General features: G+C 43.6%; 1 protein-coding gene across 1 annotated transcript in view; it reads right to left on the bottom strand.

The window, feature by feature from the left end:
- Positions 1 to 12,906, bottom strand: part of SPTAN1 (spectrin alpha, non-erythrocytic 1) — a gene marked incomplete in the record, with an annotated part of 2,849,969 nt that overhangs the window by 1,143,794 nt on the left and 1,693,269 nt on the right.

The raw sequence follows: 12,906 nt of genomic DNA, 5'->3' as shown, positions 1-12,906 counted from the left end.
ACAAAATCTTTGTTCCCTCCAATATCGCTCATTCACTCTTGTCCTACATTATCTCCTTTCCATTACATCTGGAGTAGATTATATATCCATTATATAACAACTCTGGTTTGATCTGTTGACATCCATAAAAATAAGTTCCATAATATGTTGCTGGTATGTGAAACTGGCAATTCAATGCCCTAATGGCGTTGCAGAGGTGTATACTTTTTTTTACCCCATCTGCCTAAAGCTTGGGAATCCCTGTCTGAAGGGGTGTGATTCTTAGCTGTAGTTGCTTTTATACCTTTAGGCCCCTGGGAAATGACCTCTGGGTCAGCAGTAGGAATTTTGAAAAGAAATTTGTGAGAGTCAGGGACTCTGTAGTTCCTGTCTTGTTTCCTTGGAGCAGGGGGTAAAGTATCAGGAGTTGGACTGGATTCCATGAAAACATCATCCACAACATCCAAAACTGCAGGTATTGCTAAAGGCCTGTGCTGAGGCAAATCTAAAAATTCTCTGAGTCTCCTTTTGGACTGAGGATAGTCTTGGCATTCCCAGTGGAAATGCTCTCAAGGTATGTAGGGTTTCACCAAAAGAAAAATCCTCTGGAGGGGAAGCAGAGAGAATGGATTCCTCTGCATCTGAATCCTCATAAGCAGATAAAGGCAAGTCTTCATATTCAGAAACCGCAGAGTCGGACTCTTGGTCTGTTAAAGCTGCTAGGGACAGGTCTCTTTCTCTTAGGAGGTGAAGGCTGGCTTCCCATAATCAGGTCTTCTGCCATTTTAAGCATTTGATGTTAAGGCAAGGAAGAAGATGCTTGAGATTGGGTCATCGGTTTTTTAGGCGTAGCTCGTACTCTTGGCCTTAGGAACTGAAGAAGTGAAAGAAGTCGTTGGTTTGTGTCGAATATTGGTAGTGCGAAGAACTTCCTCGGAAGCCAGTGCCTGCACAGCGGCTCCAGACTCCAGACCCAGCCAAGGTAGAGACAAAGAAGAGTCTCGCAGCATATCGGACTCCGAATGGGTCTCAGTAGAGGCCTGCGAATTCATCAATGCGGGCAGCAGGGGCTGCAAAACCGCCTCACCGAGTAATGGTGAACTGGCGACTAGCTTAACGGAAGAGTCGTCGGCAGTTTTGGACCTGTACGGTCTGTCTCTGTCTTTATCCTTGCGTTTTTTCGGAAGATCGGTAGTCGGATGGCTTACTGAAGCCATTTTGGAACACAGAGATCGAAACCGAAAGTACTTGGCGACAATAAGGGCCCAACGACAAATACTTCGGGTGTTGAATAAAGCACAAAACCGACAGCGAATTACGTCTTGCTCTAGGCCTAAACAGTTGACACAGTAAGAATGGAAATCTCAGTGTGGTATTTGCTTTCCATAGGCAAGAAAACTGTTAACTTTTTCTGACATCGGTTAGAGCAAGGAAAAAGGATCCTGAAGGGGGTACTTGGCTTTAGAAGACTTCAGGTTTGAAACTCGAAAAACGAAAATTTCAGGTAGTGGCCGACCGGCACTTGTGAAGTACTTCTGCCTCGGTCTCTCGCATGGCAAGAAAAGCTGATGTAATGGTGTCGGCTGCATGTTTTATACCCCTGACGACCTGATGTCATGGAAGAGGCAACAGCATCCGACGCAGAAATCCCGAGACTCTGGTATTCGGGCCAACTGAGGGATACCTGCAGGCAGATAACTCAAGTGTGATAACTGCAACAGTGAAACACAAAGAACATCAACCCTACTAAAAAGCTACGTCAGGAAGGGAGGTTAAAGAATGAAATAAGAGTACGAATTGAAGAGAAAGCTAGAAGAAATTAAAAACTTTAAACGTATTTTTTAAGGAAGCTCGAGACTACTGCAACTGCATCTATCTAGGAAGCCGGTAACAGAGATCTGAGAAGTTACGGCTGGTGCAGGGCAGTATGGGAACGGGAGGAGCTTGAAACTTGAAACAACAGTCTTTTGGAATGGCTAGATTAGATCCAATGTCGGATGTTTAGATTCTATCATGAGGAATAATGAAATTTTTCATCCTGAAATTGGTGTGCCTTGTTTGCTGTAGCATGGACTAGATTCAGGCATGCTGAATCTAGCTTTGTTTGTATAACTTGAGCACTAATCCAGGCCACCTTTTTTTGGAGAAGGTTCCCCTGCACCCTAGTGGCAGGAGTGTGCAGTCAGAACTTGTCTGATTGAAGACTGCTGGAACAGGGCTCAGTTTTGAGCTTTTTTACTGGTTAATTGGGTAATTTGTTTAAATCAGTTTGCTTGTTTTCTATTGTTATATAAAAAAATTGTACTTTATTCATCTGCTGTTACTGTATTTGTGTTTCTTCCTACTTTATTGCATTTATTCTGCTGCATTTATTACTGCTTGTTAGTAACCTGATTAAACTGTAACTGTTATTCTAAGCCTTTGGATGAAGCACTTGGGCTTTAGACAAGTTGTTTTACATTAAGAAGTGGTATGCACTGTTGTGGCAGGACAGGTAGCTTACATCCTTCTAAGTTGGGGGTTGCTGACTGAAGACTTAAGTGTCTGTTATTCTAAATGTGCATTATTTCTAGTTTAAGCACTTGGGCTTCCGGACAGTTATTTTACATTAAGAAGGTGAGGTCTGCACTCTTGTGGGAGGAGAGGGTAGATTCTGCCCTTCTGAACTGTGAGTTTCTGGTTAAAGGCTTATTGTGCCTGCTTATTTGAACTGTTTCTTTCTGAAATTGGTGCACCTTGTTTGCTGTAGCATAGACTAAATTCGGACCTGGTGAAACCAGCTTTGTTTGTATAACTTGCGCACTAATCCAGACCATCTTTTTTTGGACAAGGTTCCCCTGCACCCTAGTGGCATGAGTGTGCACTTAGAACTTGTCTGATCGAAGACTGCTGGAACGGGGCTCAGTTTTTAGCTTTTTATTGGTTAATTTGCTTAAATCAGTTTGCTCATTTGCTACTGTTATATTAAAAAATAAATAAATAAATAAATAAATTTACACTTTATGCATTGCCGCTTAGCTAGGGTTAAACTATTCCTGGCGCCATAAAGTCTCTCTTCAAATTTTCACTTAGAACTAGCCAATTTTTTAGTTTTAGCACTCAAATCTGTTTCTTTGAGCTCAGCACTTGTTCAGAACTCGTAAGTACTGAATAAGCGACAAATTTCTACAGCACTCAACTTTCCTCACTTGTCTAGAGAAAAACAGTTTTTAGTACTTAATAAATAAGCGCCTATCCAGGCTTGTCCAAGGCTCAGCACCTGGTGTTTTCTCCAGTCTACCTGATGAATCTGGGCATCTTGGGACAATGCAGCAATTGCCTCATGTACACAGACAACCCTCTCCTCCTACCACCCAGCATTACAACCTGTGAGGTATGCACTTATATAGAAAAAATAGAAGCAAAGCTCTCTTCACCCAGGACTGGACTAGACAGTCAAGAAGAGAAGGTAAGCACTTGTACCACACCACACTCATCACATAGTCCCTCAAAACCTACACCACCAAAACACACACATAGCAACACAAAACACACACCTACATTTGCAGAGGCTCTCAATAAAAATCTGCTCAAGCAACAGAGACCTTCAAAGCAGAAATGCAAGCAAACTCCACCCCCCCAACACAACCCAAATAACACATAGCCTACAAAACTCAGTATGCCACTCAATCACAGCCCATAAGGCATAACAACGTACCCAACACTCTAGTCATAGGTGACACTATAGTCAGGTACACTGATGTTCCACTCACCAGGCTAAATGAGGAGAAAGTTACTGTCAGCTGCCTGTTGGGTGCCAAGATCCACCACATAACGCATGCACTCAGGTCACTCCACAACAAGTACATATATGGCTCTGTTATTGTCCATGTTGGTGTGAATGACCGGAGACGTACCTCCCTTGACCACATGAAGAGAGACATGGAGGAACTCTCCGATCTTGCAGCCCAGGCAGGTATGACCCTATCCCTGAGTAGCATCCTGCCATCACCCAGAATGATACCATAGTACAAGGACAAAATGATTGACTTCAACAATTGGCTAAGCTTCTGGTGTCATTCTAAGGGGATCCAGCATCTGTCTCTGTCTGGGATGACATGATCGACAGACCATGATGCTTTGCCAGAGATTACCGGCACCTGTCGCCCTTGGAATTCTGTATACTGACTAAGGCTCTTGCCACCCCAATAGTGCCTTTTTTAGGCAAGGTTCAAATGACAAATTCACCACCATAACAGGTATAAGCAAACAAAATCCAAGGGTAATGTTATTTAAGGCTAGATGTCTAAACCTCAAAATGCATTCACTCGAGGCATTCCTTAAAATCGAGAACATCGACATCTGTCCACTGACAGAGACCTGATTCAAGGCTCCAGAGAGCAGCCCTGCATTACCAGGCTATAATTTGTACCACACCTTTCGGCTACCTAACCTGGACCTAAACACTAAAGGTGGAGGCATGTCCATTATTCACTAAGGATATCCACACCTCCAGGCTAGCTGCTCAGCATAATGCATCTGAGATTATCCAAATGCAACTAACTCTGGGCAAGACCGCAATCCAAATTGAAATTTGCTACAGACCCCCCACCATGCCCGAGGATTCCCACTCCTCATTTCTTGATGCACTGGAAAATATTGGGGTACAACCCAACACCCTAATAATGGGCGATTTCAACTACCCCATTAACTGGGAAAACTACTCATGTACCAACTCTTTTGCTCAACATTTTCTGGAATTCATAAATTCCAACGCTTTGGATCAACTTATCCAAACCCCCACCAGAGGCAGCAATATGACCTGGTCATTACCAACATGGGCGACCGGTGTCCCACATCAGATGTCAATTCCTTGTCAGTAAGATCCGACCACAAGCTAATCACCCTAGACATCCACATCCTGTCCTCCACCCCCCATTAGGGAAACCACTGTAAGAAATTGTGGCAAAGCCAACTTTACGCTTCTTAAGACAGAAGTGGCAAACTTCACGACACCTATGAAGACGGACAATAGAGGTACGACTGCTGAATGCTACACAAATGCACTTTATAAGCACTTACACGAGTGTAAAGATCATGCTATCCCTAACAGAATCAAGATGCTATTCTCTAAAAAAAGGAAGCCAATCTGGTGGTCCAGTGCCATAAACTCTACAACAGAAGAAAGAAACTGTTGCAAAAAAGAGTAAACTCCCATGATTGGAGGAACTCCCTGGTCAGCCTCAGTAAGAAGCTGAGATCCCTCAAAATCCTCCAAAGCTAGTTACGAAAACAAAATCGCCACTGATTCTAAAGACAACCACAAAGCATTCTATAGCTATGTCAAGAATCTCTGAGTTACAGCACAATGGCACTAAATATACAGAACCAACTGATATTGCCAACATCCTGGCAGATAGGTTCAGTGCTAACTTTACCCCCCTCTCATCTCACCCCTTACAAGGCCCATCTCTATACCGAAGAATGCAAAGTTCCTGTAATCACGGCTGTACAGGTAAAAACCACACTCTCCAAAGCCAAGAACACAGCATCCATGGGACCTAACATCATCCCAGGCTGCGTTCTACATGAACTATAGAATGAACTGGCACCCCACCTAAGCACCATGTTCAATCATAACCTCACTTCAGGCTTTGTGCCCATTGAATGGCACGCAGCGAGGGTTATCCCACTCCAGAAAGGGGGAGCCACCACAGAACCCGGGAACTACCGCCCCATTAGCCTAATAAGCCTGGTCAGCAAGGCCATGGAACGTATCATGGAACTTATAAACAAAGACATTGGTAATCTCCAAACTCTGGACCCCACCCAGTTCAGCTTTGTAAAAGGTAGATCATGTCTCCTAAACCTGATAGACTTCTTTGAAGCAGTCACCAAAGCCGTAGACGAGGGTAAGGTGGCTCACACAGCCTATCTAAATCTCACCAAGGCTTCTGACACCATCCCCCACTCTGGAATTATAGAGAAATTCACTAATCTAAGTATAAATCCCTATGTCACAAGATGGGTTGCCAACTGGCTTACTGACAGAACCCACACTGTGAAAGTAGCAGACTCCAAATCTGACTTCAGACCAGTGACAAGTGTAGTACCACAGGGTTCAGTCCTGGGTCATCTCCTGTTTGGTATCTACTTTTCTGAAGTACAGGCTAAAACAGAAGGTCTTTAGCTAATGAAGTTCGCAGATGACTGCAAACTAGGAACCATAATCAAATCTCCTAACGATGTGGACATCCTACAAAAGGGCATCACTGAGACAGATGCCTGGTGTAAAATCCATGGCCTCAAGCTCAATGCCAAAAAGTGCACTGTCATTCCCTTTGGTAAAAACTCTGTACTCATGAGCCACCCACATAGGCGGTAGTCTACTTAACACCGAAAGTGTGGTAAGACACCTTGGGACACAGGTGGAGAGTAGTCTCTCCTTTGATAATCACACTGTCATAGTAATCAGGAAATCCTTCTACGTAGTACACCTCATCACAAAAGGTTTCTCATCCAGGAAAAAAGAGGCCATTGTTCCCCTCTACTCGTCACTCATTAGATCCATTACAGAGTACAACGCCCCTTTCGGTATGTACCTCACAAGACCTTTACAACTGGAAAGGCCGCAGAAATACCTCACAAAGAGGATTACCAGCCTCAAACAGATGCCCTATACAGACAGCCTCAAAAAAACTCCAGCTTTACTCCGTCGCATATTGCCTACACAGAGGCGATCTCTGCCTAACATACAAAGCTATGTCAAACCCAGAGCTGTTGGACATGCTCCACTTAAAGAAATCTCAATCCCTCCGAGCTACATGCTCTAGGAACCTTAACCTTGTCACCACAATAAACAGAAAATGCTGGAGGGATAGATTCCTGACCCAGAGACTTCCCATACTCTGGAGCAAACTACCTATCTATATAACTCTTCAAGAAAAATCTTGATGATTGGATGGGAAATAGGAAATTCACCCCGGGGATCAACTCTGTGGCTCTGCTCGACAGGGGCACAGGAAAATAATTTTCTTGGGTGGCAAAAGCCAGGACACCTTTTTGGCTAGGCTTATATAAGCCCTAGAGCCAATAGCCTAGTACCTACCTATGAGCCTATGAACATCAGATATTTTTCTCTCTTGGCTTTCCTTCCTGATCATCCATTTAGAAATTCACGATGTCAACTTAAACTGAAGATCAACAAAACTGCTCCTTCAACGCCTTATTTCTTCTGCTCCACTGATAATACAGCGTCCTCTTGGTCATAAAACAATACTTATTAATCATCGGAAGTTCAATTAGCAGTTTACAGCAATATTTACTATTAATCTTGTGAAGTTCAATTAGCAGTTTCTAACCAAGCCTCCACAGCTGCAGTAAAGGCATAAACATTTGCAATTTCTTCAGTACTAAGGGCTTCCATCTTTCCTTCTAATGTGCAACCTGTTTATATTTACAAATTTTAAATATTCTTGCAGCTATCTGCAGCTTTTAATCACATTTATTTACCTTTGCTGATTCAGGTGACTAAACCATAAAAACGTACACATCAGTTTTGCTGCGTACGAGAATGAAAAAAAAAAATACTGTTCTTCATCAATTTATAATACACAAAAATCGAGCAGGTGGAGAAAGTACAGTTGTGTACACTTACCATAAATGTAGATGTTCGAGCGTATTCACTGTTGCAGTCATTACATTTGGGGTAATCTGCTGGCAGGTTGCCCTCAGTCGCCCTGAATAACAAAGTCTTGGGTCCTGCGTCGGTTGCTGTCTCCTCTTCCATGACGTCAGGGGTATAAAACATGCAGCCGATGCCATTTTAATCAGTTTTTCTTGCCCCAGATGTCAGGTGCCCCCCAAATGGGGAGCAAATAAATATATATAGATATATAGATATATATATATATATATATATATATATATACACACACACATATATAAGCATGTAATTTAGAACACAAAAAGTTTACCTCCAACTAAAAGCAAATACGCCAAAAAGGCTTTTGAGCATAGTGAAGGAAAGAAGAGGTATAATAACAGAGATGAAAGGGGTCTGGCGGGTGGGTAATCCGGACTGCAACAGTGAATACACTCGAACATTTACATTTATGGTAAGTATACACAACTGTACTACGTTCTTCGTGTTTCACTGTTGCAGTCATTACATTTGGGTAGAATCCCAAAGCTATGGATGGGAAGATGGAATTATACAGCATTAGGAGTGGCTATAAGGCCCTGCAGGACAGCAGTGGCAAAGCCTGCCCTGGATTTAGAAAAGAGAGGTAAATGGTAATGTTTTGTGAATGTATGAACTGAGCTCCAAGTAGCAGCTTCCAGAATGTCTCTGGTAGGAACCCCTCTGAGAAAAGCCGCAGAAGTAGATGCAGCCCTGGTGGAATGGGATCTGATTCCCTTTGGGACAGGTTTACCATGGTGCATGTAGCAGAAACGAATACAATGGCTTATCCATTCTGAAGTAGTCTGCTTTGAGATAGCCTTCCCTTCTTCCCCTGCAGCAAATGCCTCCAGTAGTTGCTCAGACTTTCTTACAGATTTTGCCCTGTTTAAGTAGAATCTTAGTTGTCTGTGTACATCCAATGAATGCAGAATCCGCTCCCCCTTGTTCTGCGGATTTGGGAAAAAAGTTGGCAGATGAATGGTCTGGTTAAGAGCCACACTGGATACCACCTTAGGCATAAAAGAAAGATTGGTCCTGAGGGCCACCCTGTCTGGATAAAAGATAATGAAAGGCTCCACTGCCATGAGAGCCTGTAGTTCTGAAATCCTTCTAGCTGAAGTGACTGCTAAAAGAAAGGCAGTCTTCCAAGAAATAAATTTTATGTCTGCAGTAGCAGCTGGTTCAAAAGGAGGTAGGGTGAGTTTTTCCAGCACAAAATTGAGGTCCCATGCAGGAGTTGGTGCTCTCCTGGGAGTTCTCAAACTTTTGGCCCCTCTCAAGTACTACTTTAGCAGGGGATGAGAAAAGAGAGGAGGCTCTGTGTTGTAATGAGTCGAGATGGCACAGGCATGGATTTTTATAGAAGAGAAAGATAGGCCCTTGTGAAGCAGCTCAGTTAAATATTGCAGAATCTGAGGAATATTGGGCATTGCTGTGTTTATTCCTTGTGCTTGGTTCCAGGCACAGAATCTCTTCCATCAGCATAAGATTTTCTAGTACTTGGCCTTCTAGCCTCCAAAAAGACATCCATCACAGGTTTACTGGAGGGATGTGACTGGTGAAATTAGTTGATTAGCCAGGCTGTAAAATTCAGAGTTTGCAGCTGAGTGTGCAGAATTTGATAGTTCTGCTGAGACAATAGATGAGGAGTCTCAGGCAAGTACCACGGAGGAAGGTGTGACATTCCTTAGAAGTGGGTACCAGTGTTTTCCTCTCTGACTTTTAGTAAAACCTTGGACAGCAGAGGCAGAGGGGGAAAAGCATAGACTGATAGGTTTTTCCAGCTGAAGGATAGAGCATCCACTTTCCAAGCTTTTTTGTGATGAATTGTTGTGCAGAATTTGTCTGGTAGTTTTGGGGAGAGGCAAAAAAGATCTATGTCTGGGCTCCCCCATTTTCGTGTCAACATGCTGAAGATTTGTGGATCCAGTTTCCATTCATGAGGGTCCATAAGATTTTTGCTTAGGTCGTCTGCCAGAGTATTTTGCTTTCCTGGCAGGAACTGAGCTTGTAGATGTATTTGGTAAGTCAAGGCTGTGTTCCACAAGGCGATGGCTAGTCTGCAAAGGGGGTAGGAGTGTGTACCCTCCCTGCTTGTTTATGTACCACATAACTGTGGTGTTGTCCGTCTTTATCAGTAGTTGTCCTGGATGAAGGAAGTCCTTGAAGGCTGTCAGAGCATTCTGTACAGCTAGCACTTCTTTCTGGTTGATATGTATAGGTGCATTTGATTTGGGCTCCATTCGCCCTGAATGCATCTCCCTACCAGATGGGCCCCCGAAGCATAGTTTGATGCGTCTGTAGTCAGGGTTTGGGTGGCAGGGGGTAGAATGAATGAATGACAGTCCCTTGTTTTGGTGACAGGCCGCTGCCCACCAAAGGAACTCCTGCTGCAGGCAAGGAATGAGAGGAATCATTGTTTCCAGGCTGTGATAATGTTGACTTCATAAGCTTTTTAGGTACCACTGAAGTTTCCTCATATGCAGTCTTGCATATGGAATTAGTCGAATGCTGGATGCCATGAACCCCAAAGCCTGCAGAATTTGTCTTGCAGATAGCTGGGTTTTTGTGGCAACTTGTTTGAAGTAGGTTATCAATTGAACTTGTTTGTCTGGCATGAGGTAAGCCATCTGGGCAGTTGTAGTATTCAAGCTTGCACCCAGGCATGTAATTATTTGAGAGGGTACCAGTTGTGATTTCTTTTCCTTTATGGTGTACCCTAGGCATGTCAAAGCCATTTTACAAAGCCAGATGTTGTAGAAGAGTGTCCTTGTCCTCTACCTGAATTAGACAATCGTCCAGATAAGGATAAATTTGAATGTTTCTTTGTCTGCAAAATGCAATCACTGGTGCCAGGCAGTTTGTGAAGACCCTGGGTGCAGTAGATCAGCCAAACGGCAGTGCAGAGAACTGGTAATGGAAATAGCCTGTTTTGAAGCGGAGGTGTCTTCTGCAAGATTCCCTGATTGGGATATGCAGGTAAGCCTCTTAAGTCTAGAGTAGCCAACCAGGCATTCTTGCCTAGCATAAGTAGTGGCTGTTGTAGAGTCAGCATCTTGAATTTTGTAATCTCCATGAAAGTATTTAGAATAGATAAGTCCAGAACTGGATGCCATGATTTGTCTTTTCTGGGTACCAGGAAAAGTCTTGAATAAAAACCTTGTCCTTTTTCCTTTTCTGGTACTGGGTGAATAGCCCCCATATCCATGAGAGACATGACTTGTTTCTGGACCTCTGCCCACTGATTTGGAGGCAGATCTGGCCTTCTGTTTGGAGTTGGCAACGTGTGGAAATAAAATCTGTACCCCCTGGGACACTATATTTAAGACCCACTTGTCCTGGGTAATTAGATGCCAATTTTGAGCATGAAGAGCTAGTTTTCCCCCCAAAGGGGCTGCCAAAAGATAAGTGCTTGGAAATGGCAGAGGAAAGTCATTGAGACTGTTTACCGTAGGGTGGTGCTGTGCTACTTCCTGATTTGGAGGCGGAGGCACCCCATTGTTTTGCCCTGTAAGATCCTTGTGACTGAAACCTGGAGCCCTTTGAGTGTCTGGTTTTGGCCTGAGTGGCTCTGTTGGATACTGGAAAGGACCAGTTCTTAGTAGGCCAGTGCCTACTGAACCTGGGTGGCTGCACTTGCAAGAAATCTTTTACAGTTTGCATAGATTTAGCTTTGTCTTCCTTCTTTTTCAAAACAACTTCTGCCTTATTACCAAACAGACTGTCCTACTGTAAAGGAGCATCCAGCAATTTAGCTTTAACATGATCAGGCAGATTTTCTGTTTCAGTAAGCCCATGACATGCTGTTGATATTTAAGCATATGAAATTGACAGTTTAAAGCCCTGATTGCCAGGGTTGCAGACGTATAAACCTTCTTACACCATCTATCTAGCACCCTGAAGTCTCTATCAGAAGGGGTAGGATTTTTAGCAGTAGAAGCCTTAACACCCTTGGGACCCTGAGAAATTGTTTCAGGGTCTACAGTAGGTTTTTTGAAAAGAAACTTGTGGGAGTCAGGAACCCTCTAATATGTCTGGCTTACTTGGAGCCGGAGGTAGGGAAATCAGCAGCCATGCTGGATTCTGAGAAAACATCATCAACAATGTCTAAAACAGGAGGTATAGCCAAAGACCTATGCTGAGGAAGAAGAAAATCCCTAAGCCTCTTTTTGGATTCTGAAAAATCCTGACTCTCCCAATGAAAATGTTCCCTTAAGGTATGCAAAGTCTCTCCAAAAGAAAAATCCTCAGGAGGAGAAGCAGAAGGGATGGATTCTTCTGCATCAGAGTCCTCATAAGGGGGAAGAGAAAATTCCTGATGAGAAGAGGAATCAGAAGAAATGGAAACCTGATCTGAAGATTCATAATCAGTGCCTTGCCTAGGCCTCTTAGCAGGAGGGGGTTGGGAACCCCTGATCAAGGTAATTAAATCCTCAGCCATTTTGATCATTTGTTTTTTAGGCATAGGGGCCTGAGCACGTGGCTCATGCGTCGTTTTTTTTAGACACAGAAGTTGGTTTTGGTCTTGTTTTTGATGATGGCGTCGGTTTAATATACAAATCTTTAGGCCTGTAAACACCCTCAGACGCCGGTGCCTGCTCAGCAGCTCCGGACCCATCCAAGGAAGACATCTGCGGGTTCAATAATTGGAGAATCTCGCGGCATACCTAACTCTGAATGGGTCTCGATAGAGGCCTGCGACTCAAAAGTAGTGGGCATCAGGGGTTGCAAAAGTGCCTCACTGAGTACCGGTGAACCGACAACTGGCTTAGGAGAAGCTTCGTCGTCAGTTTGGACCGCGACGGTCTGTCTCTGTCTTTTTCTTTGCGTTTTTTTGTGAATTCCAGTAGTCGGATTGCTAACCAACGACATTTCAGTATAGTTAAATCTTGAACCAAAGTATTTAGAAGCAAAAATATACAGACGCTTAATAGTGGGTTGGTTAAATTAAGCACAAAAAAGACAGCAAGGCATGTTGTGGTCAGGGCCTAGGCAAGGAATACAGTACAAATGAAAATCCTTATGAGGTACGTGCTTCCCACAAGTAATACAATTATTAACTTTTACTGACATCAGTAAGGAGCAAGAATAAGTTTCCCCAACAGGGTACTTAGCTTTAGTTTGAAGACTTTGGTTCTGAAACTCGAAAATGAAAATTTCAGGAGTCGGCCGACCGGCACTTGTGAACTGCTTCTGCTTCGGGCACAGTGCGGCAAGAAAGACTGATTAAAATGGCGTCTGCATGTTTTATACCCCTGACGACC

The sequence above is a fragment of the Protopterus annectens genome, chromosome 16.part0 (genome assembly GCF_019279795.1).
Source record: "Protopterus annectens isolate FY-2018-M chromosome 16.part0, PAN1.0, whole genome shotgun sequence".
In the NCBI taxonomy this organism is placed as follows: domain Eukaryota; kingdom Metazoa; phylum Chordata; order Ceratodontiformes; family Protopteridae; genus Protopterus; species Protopterus annectens.
This window is presented reverse-complemented; position numbering and strand designations above follow the sequence as displayed.